This window comes from Macaca fascicularis, chromosome 9 (genome assembly GCF_037993035.2).
Source record: "Macaca fascicularis isolate 582-1 chromosome 9, T2T-MFA8v1.1".
NCBI lineage: Eukaryota > Metazoa > Chordata > Mammalia > Primates > Cercopithecidae > Macaca > Macaca fascicularis.
The window spans coordinates 71,681,316-71,691,146 of record NC_088383.1 but is presented as its reverse complement, the minus strand read 5'-3'; the positions used below and the strand labels follow the sequence as shown (position 1 = coordinate 71,691,146).

The following is a 9,831-nucleotide window of genomic DNA, read 5'->3' as shown; positions in this document are numbered from 1 at the left end:
GGGATTACAGGTGCCCACCACCATGCCCAGCTAATTTTTTGTGTTTTTAGTACAGATGGGGTTTCACCATGTTGGCCAAGCTGGTCTTGAACTCCTGACCTCGGGCAATCGACCCACCTCAGCCTCCCAAAGTCCTGGGATTACAGGTGTGAGCCACCACACCAGGCTGATGCCATGCTTTCTTAAACTATCATGTGTAAAAGCTTTTAAATGCTCTATTTACAGTTGCTAAGTAATATTTAAGTTCTCTAAAGTTAACTTGAAAGTACAAATTACTTTCAAGTCTTGGACAGTTTTTGCCTGTGAGGACTTCCCCATAATCACTAAGAACCCCAGCCCTACTCTGCCCCTTGACCTCACAGTTTCCTTGCCCTCTTGTCGGATTGCTGCCTTGAGAAAGTTCAGACAGCATCAAGCTTTCTAATCAAGTGCCACCTAATGGTGTGTCAAAATTTGGCTGCCTCAAGTCTTAAATGCACAAATGAATTTTACTGAGTTTGAGGCCAGAATCAAGGACTTACGGTCGTAAGCTGAATGCATGATGGCTGTGTGAATTTGGGGCCTGATGGTGTCTGGCAGTTCATTTTTCCCAAAACGATGGAGCTGTCTTCTACTTCCTCTTTTTTTTTTTTTTTTTTTTTTGAGACGGAGTCTCGCTGTGTCGCCCAGGCTGGAGTGCAGTGGCGCCATCTCGGCTCACTGCAAGCTCCACCTCCCGGGTTCACGCCATTCTCCCGCCTCAGCCTCCGAGTAGCTGGGACTACAGGCGCCCACCACCATGCCCGGCTAGTTTTTTGTATTTTTAGTAGAGACGGGGTTTCACCATGTTAGCCAGGATGATCTCGATCTCCTGACCTCGTGATCCGCCCGTCTCGGCCTCCCAAAGTGCTGGGATTACAGGCTTGAGCCACCGCGCCCGGCCCTACTTCCTCTTAAACGGAAAAAACTGGCCAGGCACGATGGCTCATCCCAACACTTTGGCTGGCAGATTCCTTGAGCCCAGGAGTTCAAGACTAGCCTGGGCAACGTAGGGAGACCCCGTCTCTACAAAAAATACAAAATTTAGCCAGACATGGTGTCATGTACCTGTATTAGTCCTAGCTACTTGGGAGGCTGAGGTGGGAGGGTCTCTTGAGCCTGGAAGGAAGAGGTTACAGTGAGCCGTGATTGCACCACTGCACTCCAGATGGGTGACAGAGGGAAATCCTGTTTCAAAAATAAAATAAAAACATAATGGGAAAAAAATTATCCTAAAATATTCTATATGGAAAACAAAGAAATAAAAGGTCTGATAGGCATGATGGTCCCACAAAGATATCCATGTCCCAATCCCTGCAACCTGTAAGTACATTATGTAACATGCAAAAGGGCCATTGCAGATGTAATTAAGGTGACAGTTCTTAAAATACAGATATTGTTCTGGGTGATCTGGTGAGTCCAGTCTAATCACATGAGCCTTTGAAAGCAGAGAACTTTCTCCTGCAGGAGGCGAAGTCAGAGAGATTCGACGCTTGAGGAGTCAGCGAGCCATTGCTGGCTTTGAAGGTGCAGGGGCAATGTGACGAGGCGCACAGGAAACCTCAAGAGGCTCGAGGCCAACAGAAAGGAAACGGGACCTCAGCCCTAGCACCACAAGGAGCTGAATTTGACCAACAGCCTGAATAAGCTTCCTTCCCAGAGCCTCCAGGAAGTAACAAAGCCCTGCTGCCACCTTGATTTCAGCATTTAGAGACCCTAAGGCAGTACCTTGCCAAGCCCACCCACCAGACTTCTGACTACAGAAATGTGAGAGGCCAGTCGCGGTGGCTCACGCCTGTAATCCCCGCATTTTCGGAGGACAAAGTGGGGGAATCACTTGAGGTCAGGAGTTTGAAACCAGCTTGGACAACCTGTCTCTATTTATAAAAATCATTTTTGCGTGTAGAATTGTGAGATAATAATGGGTGCTGTTTTAAGCTACTAAGTTTGTGGCAATCTGTTACACAGCAGTAGAAAACTAATATATGAGCTGCTTGCAAGTAGAGATCTAGGAACCCCATATACTTAAAAGGTTCTTAGAGAAGTAAGAGGGATGGTTCTTAAATTTTAAAATTAGGGCTGGGCACAGTGGCTCACATCTGTAATCCCAGCACTTTGGAAGGCTGAGGCAGACAGATCACTTGAGCCCAGGGGTTCAAGACCAGCCTGGCCAACATGGCTAAACCCCATCTCTGCAAAAAATACAAAAATTAGCCAGGATTGGTGGTGTGTATACCTGTAACCTCAGCTACTCTGGGGGCTGAGACAAGAGGATTGCTTGAACCCCAGAGGCAGAGGTCGCAGTGAGCCGAGATTGCACCACTGCACTCCAGCCTGGGCGACAGAGTAAGAACTGGTTTTGGAAAAAAAAAAAAAAAAAAATTGGAAGACACATTTAGGGACATAAATAAAAACATTATGGGAGGTATTATATTAGATCACAGAATCAGGACTTTGGGGCTCACACGTTGGCCCTGACGTTGCACCTTGCCGTGGACATGGAACTGGCCTGACGGATTCAGCTGTAGTTACAGAAATTCAGAAAGACTCAAAGGCTGAAGACAAGTGGGAGATATGGGACTCTCATTTGTGTCAGCTATCTGCAGGTTCTATGAGACGGGAACAGTAATGGTGCTGTGTTTTGCCCTCAGCTTGCTGTCACTGGAGTTTCCTACCTACCTTGTACAAAGCCAATCCGTTATCCCCTGTCTCGCAGCATCAGTCCCGTCCTGCATTCGCCAGGAGTATCAAACAGCTGGAAGACAAGGGCACACTTTTCCTCCCTGGGAAAAAAGTCAGTCCTTTCAAGAAGTGAACATAGAAGGCCGCTGGTCCCCTTTGAGGGGACAGGACCAAAACAAGAAAGACATGTCTTGTCATCTGGTGTCTTGTTGTGTAAACCTCCATTCTATCCCATTTCCGTAAATTCTTTCAAAGGTTTGAGATGTAGGACAATTGGGGCCTTTTCTCAGTTTGAGTCTTCTAGTTTGAACATTATAATTTAATGTGATTGTTAAGGAGTAAGAATGAAACAATTCCAATGCTACATAAAATACAGAAATAACGGCAAGTTTCCAGTTTATTTCACAAGCTAACATAACCCTTCTACCAAAACCAACCACATGCGTGCACACACGCACGCACACACGCACACATACACACACACACACTCAAGCTAGAACATGTTAGTCTCACTTAGGCTATTTATATGGAATTTATAAACACACGTCCTAAATGGAATACTAGCAAATTTAATTCATTAGTACAATATATTAAAATAATATTTTATACCCAAGCAGATCCTGTTCCAGAAATGCAAAGATGATCAATATTTTATAAATGATCAATACTATATATAGACCGTCTCTGTTTTGTACACTAGCATGGTCCTTGTGTCTGGCACAGTGCCTGGCACACAGTAGCATGTAAGTATTTGTTGAGTGACTGAATATTACTGTTAATAATCAGTTTGAAAATAGGAAGAAAAAGATCTGATGCAAGTAGAAATTATAGCAAATATACACGTGTTTGTGTGCTATGTATATATACACACATCATATATATTCCATACATATACACATATGTATTCATGTATATATGTATATATGCACATGCATGCACATATACATAAATACGTATATGCATGTGTATATGCATACATATGTGCATATACACATGTGTGCATGTATGTGCATATAAATGTGTTCATGCATACATAGGTGCATATATGTACATATGCATATGTGTGTGCACACATGTGTGCGTACATATACATATATACATGTATGCACACATATGTTTATATGTGTATGTATGCATGCACACACATATTTCACCCAGGAATAAACTTCTAAAAATGTATATAAGATCTGAATGAAGAATAGAGCAAAACTTTGCCAAGGTACATAAAAGAAGATAAATAAATGGGAAACATGTCACATACCCGTGTGAGAAAAGGCAATAATAAGAGATGTCAGTTCTTTTCAAACTAATTAATAAATGAAGTGCAGTGTCCATTAAAATCTTGAAGCAATTTTGGGAGAGACGAGTCAGTAAATTGTTGGGAAAGAAAAGAAATATGAGGGGATTTTGCCTAATTATTAAAATCTGTTATAAAACCACAGTAATTAAAACAGATTTGGCATAGAATAGACAGATCAGTAAAATAAAATTTAAAACCTGGAAGCAGACTCACATATACACCAGTATTTTGCATATGATAAAGTTAGAATTTAAAATCAGAGAGGGGAAATATTATGCAAGCAAATCGTGCTGGAATATTGGTCTCTGTTGGGGAAAATTAAGCTGGAGTCCCCACTGCATGCCAATCATCAAGGTAAAGTTCCAAATAGATCAGTTATTTTTTAGAAATACTATAAACAAAATAACGAGAAAATATAGAAAGTGTTTCTATAATCTTGAGTGGTAAAGATTTTTCAAAGCATAATACCTAAAGAAAAATTATAAGAGATGCATAGTAACTTAAATTTGATTTTTTTAAAAATAACAAGGCGAACCACAAACAGGGACAAGATGTTGGCAGTGTAAATGCCTGACAAAAGATTAATAGCCTTAATTTTATTTTTTATTTTTTATTTTTTTGAGATGGAATCTTTTTCCTGTTGCCCAGGCTGGAGTGCAGTGGCATGATCTCAGCTTACTGCAACTTCTGCCTCCTGAGTTCAAGCGATTCTCCTGCCTCGGCCTCCCGAGTAGCTGGGATTACAGGCATGTGCCATCACACCTGGCTAATTTTTGTATTTTTAGTAGAGACTGGGTTTCACCATGTTGGCCAGGCTGGTTTTGAACCCCTGACCTCCGGTGATCCACCTGTCTTGGCCTCCCAAAGTGGTGGGATTATAGGTGTGAGCCACCACACCTGGCCTAATATCCTTAATTTAGAAAACACCCTTGCAAAGCAGAAGGAAAAGCATACATTCCATTTGGAAAATGGACAAAGGCAATTCACAAAAGAAGAATACGAATAAAAAAAGAAATGTTTCTTTCTTTTCTTTTCTTTTCTTTTTGAGACAGGGTCTCACTCTGTTGCCCAGGCTGGAGTATAGTGGCTCCATCTTGGCTCACTGCAAACTCTGCCTCCCACGCTCAAGCGATTCTCCTGCCTCAGCCGCCCGAGTAGCTGTGATTACAGGTGTGCGCCACCACACCTGGCTAATTTTTGTATTTTTGGTGGAGACAGGGTTTCACCATGTTGGCTAGGCTGGTCTTGAACTCCCGATCTAAATGATCCACCCACCTCAGCCTCCCAAACTGCTGGGATTACAGGCATGAGCCACCACGCCTGGCCGAAAGGTTTACTTTCAATAATAAACCTAGAGATGCAGATAAAATAAGAAAAAAATTAAATACCTTTTAATATCTCCTGGGTTACCAACAATTTACTTTTTTGTGTGTCTTTTTTTTTCCTTTTTGTGGAGAATGGGGTCTCGCCATGTTGCCCAGGCAGGTCTCAAACTCCTGGACTCAAAGTAGCCTCCTGCCTCTGCCTCCCTAAGTGCTGGGATTACAGGCGAGAGCCACTGTGCCTGGTCAGATTATCAACACTTTAAATAATGGTAACATAAGCACTGTAAACAAGGACTTCATATATGTAGAAGACAGTCAAGGCTTTAAAAATATGACCTGGAAATACTGTGTGTAGAATTTTTTCTTTTTTTCTTTTGTCTTTTTTTTTCTTTTCAATAACTGGTTTTTGCTTTATTCTGTAGTTCACATAGGACAACCCCAAATTCCACACTTGGTTTTTCTCTTCTGTCTTTGTTATTTTTTCAATATCTATGTCAACAGAGATCGTTTCTCCCAATAGCATATGCAGCCTCATCCAGGACACACAGGCCCTCAAAGATCCTAGCCCTCTAGCACTGCCACCTGGGCCTCCCAGGTGGCCACACCCATGCCTGTTTGTGCTGGGGCTCTGCCCTGGTCCTGTCACCCTGAGGTGTCCTTAGGGCAGGAATGCCAAACGGGCTCCATGTGATGTACCAACTCTGGGTAAATACAAGAGGCTGCCTGGAGCCCCGGGCTGAGGATTCAGAGACAGTCTGCGTCTGGCTTCCAATGCAAAGAATGCTGTGACCCATGAGTGATGCAGTGATGCCTGCCTTGACAATACCCATTAGAGGCGCCTGGAAGGGTGTGGCGTTTGGGGGAATGGGCTCAGAAAGAGACAAGGTGTGTGACCCATCCTTGCCTTAGGTGGTTGTTCTGCTACCCAGGTTGTGCCGTCCCACCGGCCAGGTGGCTGAGGAGGAAGTCAAGGCGACAAAGTTGCAAGTGGCTTCCCTGTGGCCTGCAGGGAACAGCATAAGCCCCAAGCTGGATGGAGCTTGGAAAGGTGCCCACGCTAGGCCCCGTGGGGGTCTGCACACTGCAGGCCACGCTGGCATTAGCTCCAATCCTTTGGGGTCCGTCTCATCCAGGCAAAGACAGCTGGTTGGCCTCAGAGCGTTATTATAGGTGCCACTAGCAGGTAAAATATTTTTACATGGCCCGGACGCAGAAATGGGCGGTACCTCTGGAGAGACTTTCAGAAACTTTCAATCCAAACCAAAAGGATGTATCTCCGAGGTGTTACCAAGAAACCTAAACAAAGTAAAAGAACAGGCTTACTTTAATCAAGTTCCAGAATGGGGTGCATGGCTTTGAAAAGCACTTTGTAGCAGAAGATGCAGGGGTGTGTGTAAAGCAAAGTTTCTAGAATACACCAGAGGAAACAGACACGACCCGACTTGGCCTTTGCGTCCCCTGGATGCTGCTCTGTCCCAGCGGTGGGTGGTTGCGGGGTCCAGCTGACTCTGGGGGTGTCGCGATGCTCCGTGTGGGCGTCCAGGCGTCTGCTGAGGTCTTCCTCTCTCTGCTGGTGGGTCTGGGATGTTTCTTCAGGATCCTTTCCATTTGTCGCTTCTCCTGCACTTTCTCCTGGGCTGGGGTCAGCCTGTCCAGGTCGCACCACTTCTCCTCCTCATTCTTTTTGCTTGTTCCCATCGCTTCCTGAGTTGTGCCTTGTCTTTGTGCTTCTTTTTCTTCTTCTGCTTGGTCACTCCAAGCTCTGCGATGCCCTTTGGCTTCAGGGGTCCCTTCTGGACCTGCTTGTGGGCCCCCAGGTCACTAGCCTGCAGTTCGGTAGGCAGCAGAATTTTTTCTGGAGAAAAGATCAAGCAACGTATGTGAAGATTTATGTCCAAGGATGTGCATCATAGAATTCCTGAAAAAAAAAAAAAAATATATATATATATATAGAGAGAGAGAGAGAGAGAGAGAGAGAGAGAGAGAGGCAGAATCCCACTATGTTGCCCAGGCTGGAGTGCAGGCCCAAACTCCTGGGCTCAAGCAATTCTCGTGCTTCAGCCTCCTAAGTAGCTGAGAGTATAGGTGTGTACTACCATCCCCGGCCAAGTTTTTAATTTTTTTGTAGAGAGATGAGGCCTTACTATGTTAGCCAGGCTGATCTCAAACTCCTGGCCTCAAGCAATCATCCTGCTTTGACCTCCCAAAACTCTGGAATTACAGGCATGAGCCACAGCACCTGTCCCTTAAAATACATTTTTAAATTTTTATGTTTTTTATTACATGTATCTGCTGATTGTTTTTTATTTTTTATTTTTTTTACTTGAAATATTTTTAATGGAAATACTTAAATGTTATCCAACATGGCGAAACCCCGTCTCTCCTAAAAATGCTAAAATTAGCGGGCATGGTGGCATATGCCTGTAATCCTAACTACTTGGGAGGCTGAGGCACGAGAATCACTTTAACCCTGAAGGCAGAGGTTTCTGTGAGTCCAGATTGCACCACTGAGCTCAAGGCTGGGTGACAGAGCAAGACTCTGTCTCAAAACAATGCATACATATATATAAATGTTTGGCAATAGAAGACCACTTTGGTAGGTTATAGTCCATATGTAATCCCAGCACTTTTGGAGGCCGAGGTTGGGAGGATCGCTTGAGCCCAGGAGTTCAAGACCAGCCTGGGCAATATAATGAGATCCCATCTCTACAAAAAATGGAAAATTCGAAAATTAGCAAGGAATGATGGTATGCACTTGTAGTCCCACCTACTCGGGAGGCTGAGGTGGGAGGATCACTGGAGCCCACAAGGTTGAGGCCACAGTGAGCCATGATTGTGCCACTGCACTCCAGCCTGGGTAACATGCCAAGACCTTGTCTCTAAAGAAAAAAAAAAGTGTGTTCTAACTTGGTAAATATTAGAATATTTAAGCTATTAGGCTATGAAGTCAGAGCTGGATTTAAACCCCTCTCTTCTTAGCTGTGTATTGTGAAACAATCCGTTTAACCCTCTAAGCCTCAGTTTCCATACCTACCTACTTTATTTATTTATTTTTTTCAGAGGCAAGGTTTGCTACATTGCCCTTGACGGTTCTCCACCTCAGCCTTCTGAGTGGCGGGGACCACCAGCTCGCACCACCTTGCCCAGCTACCTTTTAAAGTTGTGGGATTAAATAAATCAGTTTCTATGGTGTGCTTATAAACACAGTGCCTGGCATTCAATAAATATTCACTGCATATATATATATATAATGATTGAATACTAAATCTCAAAGTCAGTGATGCTGGCATGCAAAAGACATTTAATAAACATCTTTTAATAAAAAAAAATACGATGAATATGATAGGAGATTACACTGAGAAAATTGTGTTTAGGTCAAAAAGAAAATTTGACCATTAAGTAAAGAGACTTTGGTTTTCTATGACTGATTAATGAACTCAGGAGGGAATGCCAAAGGATATATTTTAAAAGTGTTTTGAACAGTAGTAGCAAACTGAAATAAACATACATAGCCTCACAAGGTGAATTCTTTGGAAGACAAAATGCATATAGATGTAATTGTTCTATTAGTATGTATGTTGTTTTCTTTTTTTCTTTCTTTCTTTTTTCTTTTTTTTAGATGGAGTCTCACTCTGTCACCCAGGCTGGAGTGCAATGGCACAATCTCGTCTCACTGCAACCTCTGCCTCCTGAGTTCAAGTGATTCTCCTGTTTCAGCCTCCCGAGTAGCTGGGGTTACAAGCACCCACCACCACGCCCAGCTATTTTTTTTATTTTTTTATTTTTAGTAGAGATGGGGTTTCACCAGGTTGGCCAGGCTGGTCTTGAACTCCTGACCTCAGGCGATCCACCCGCCTCAGCCTCCCAAAGTGCTGGGATTACAGGTGTGAGCCACCGTGCCCAGCCAAAATGTATGTTGTTTTCTATGTGGTAACTTTATAGCCATTCTCTACGTGGCCCACTTCAAAACAGCCCTGGGAGCAGCCTTTCCTTTATTCAGCAAAGGCTCTCTGAGCCCCTAGGGTGGGCTAAGCACTTCCACGGAGCTGCCGCTGTGGACTGTGCTGGGCTGTGATGGGGGACAGTGATGCATTCTCACCTACTGTGGACGACTCGGGAGGTTTCTAATGGTCTGAAACACCCAGGACAGCCCTGAGTTCAGCTCCCGGAAAAGGAGGCATCTTCGGGCTCTGCCTACTGCATACCCAATTGTGAAGCCTGGGCAGCTACGCTGAGGTTCTGGGCCTCAACTCTTCGTCTACGAAATGAGAGCGTTACACAGATGACTTCAGGGTTTTGTTTTTTTTAATCCTGTGACCAGAAAGAAATTCACTGTGACCAAACACACACACACACACACGAACACACGCACATGGACACAACTGGAAAACTTGTTCACGAATGCCAAGACCACTCCCACTCCGAAACACGTGGGAGATTTTGGTTGTTTTGTCTTTTTTTTTTTTTTTTGAGACAAATTCTTGCTCTGTCACCCAGGCTGGAGTG

At 43.9% G+C, this 9,831-nt stretch overlaps 1 pseudogene; it reads right to left on the bottom strand.

Annotated features, from left to right (window-relative positions):
* Positions 1-4,682: 4,682 nt before the first annotated feature.
* LOC123575480 (protein FAM32A-like) lies at positions 4,683-7,226 on the bottom strand (annotated as a pseudogene).
* Between the last annotated feature and the right edge of the window lie 2,605 nt (positions 7,227-9,831).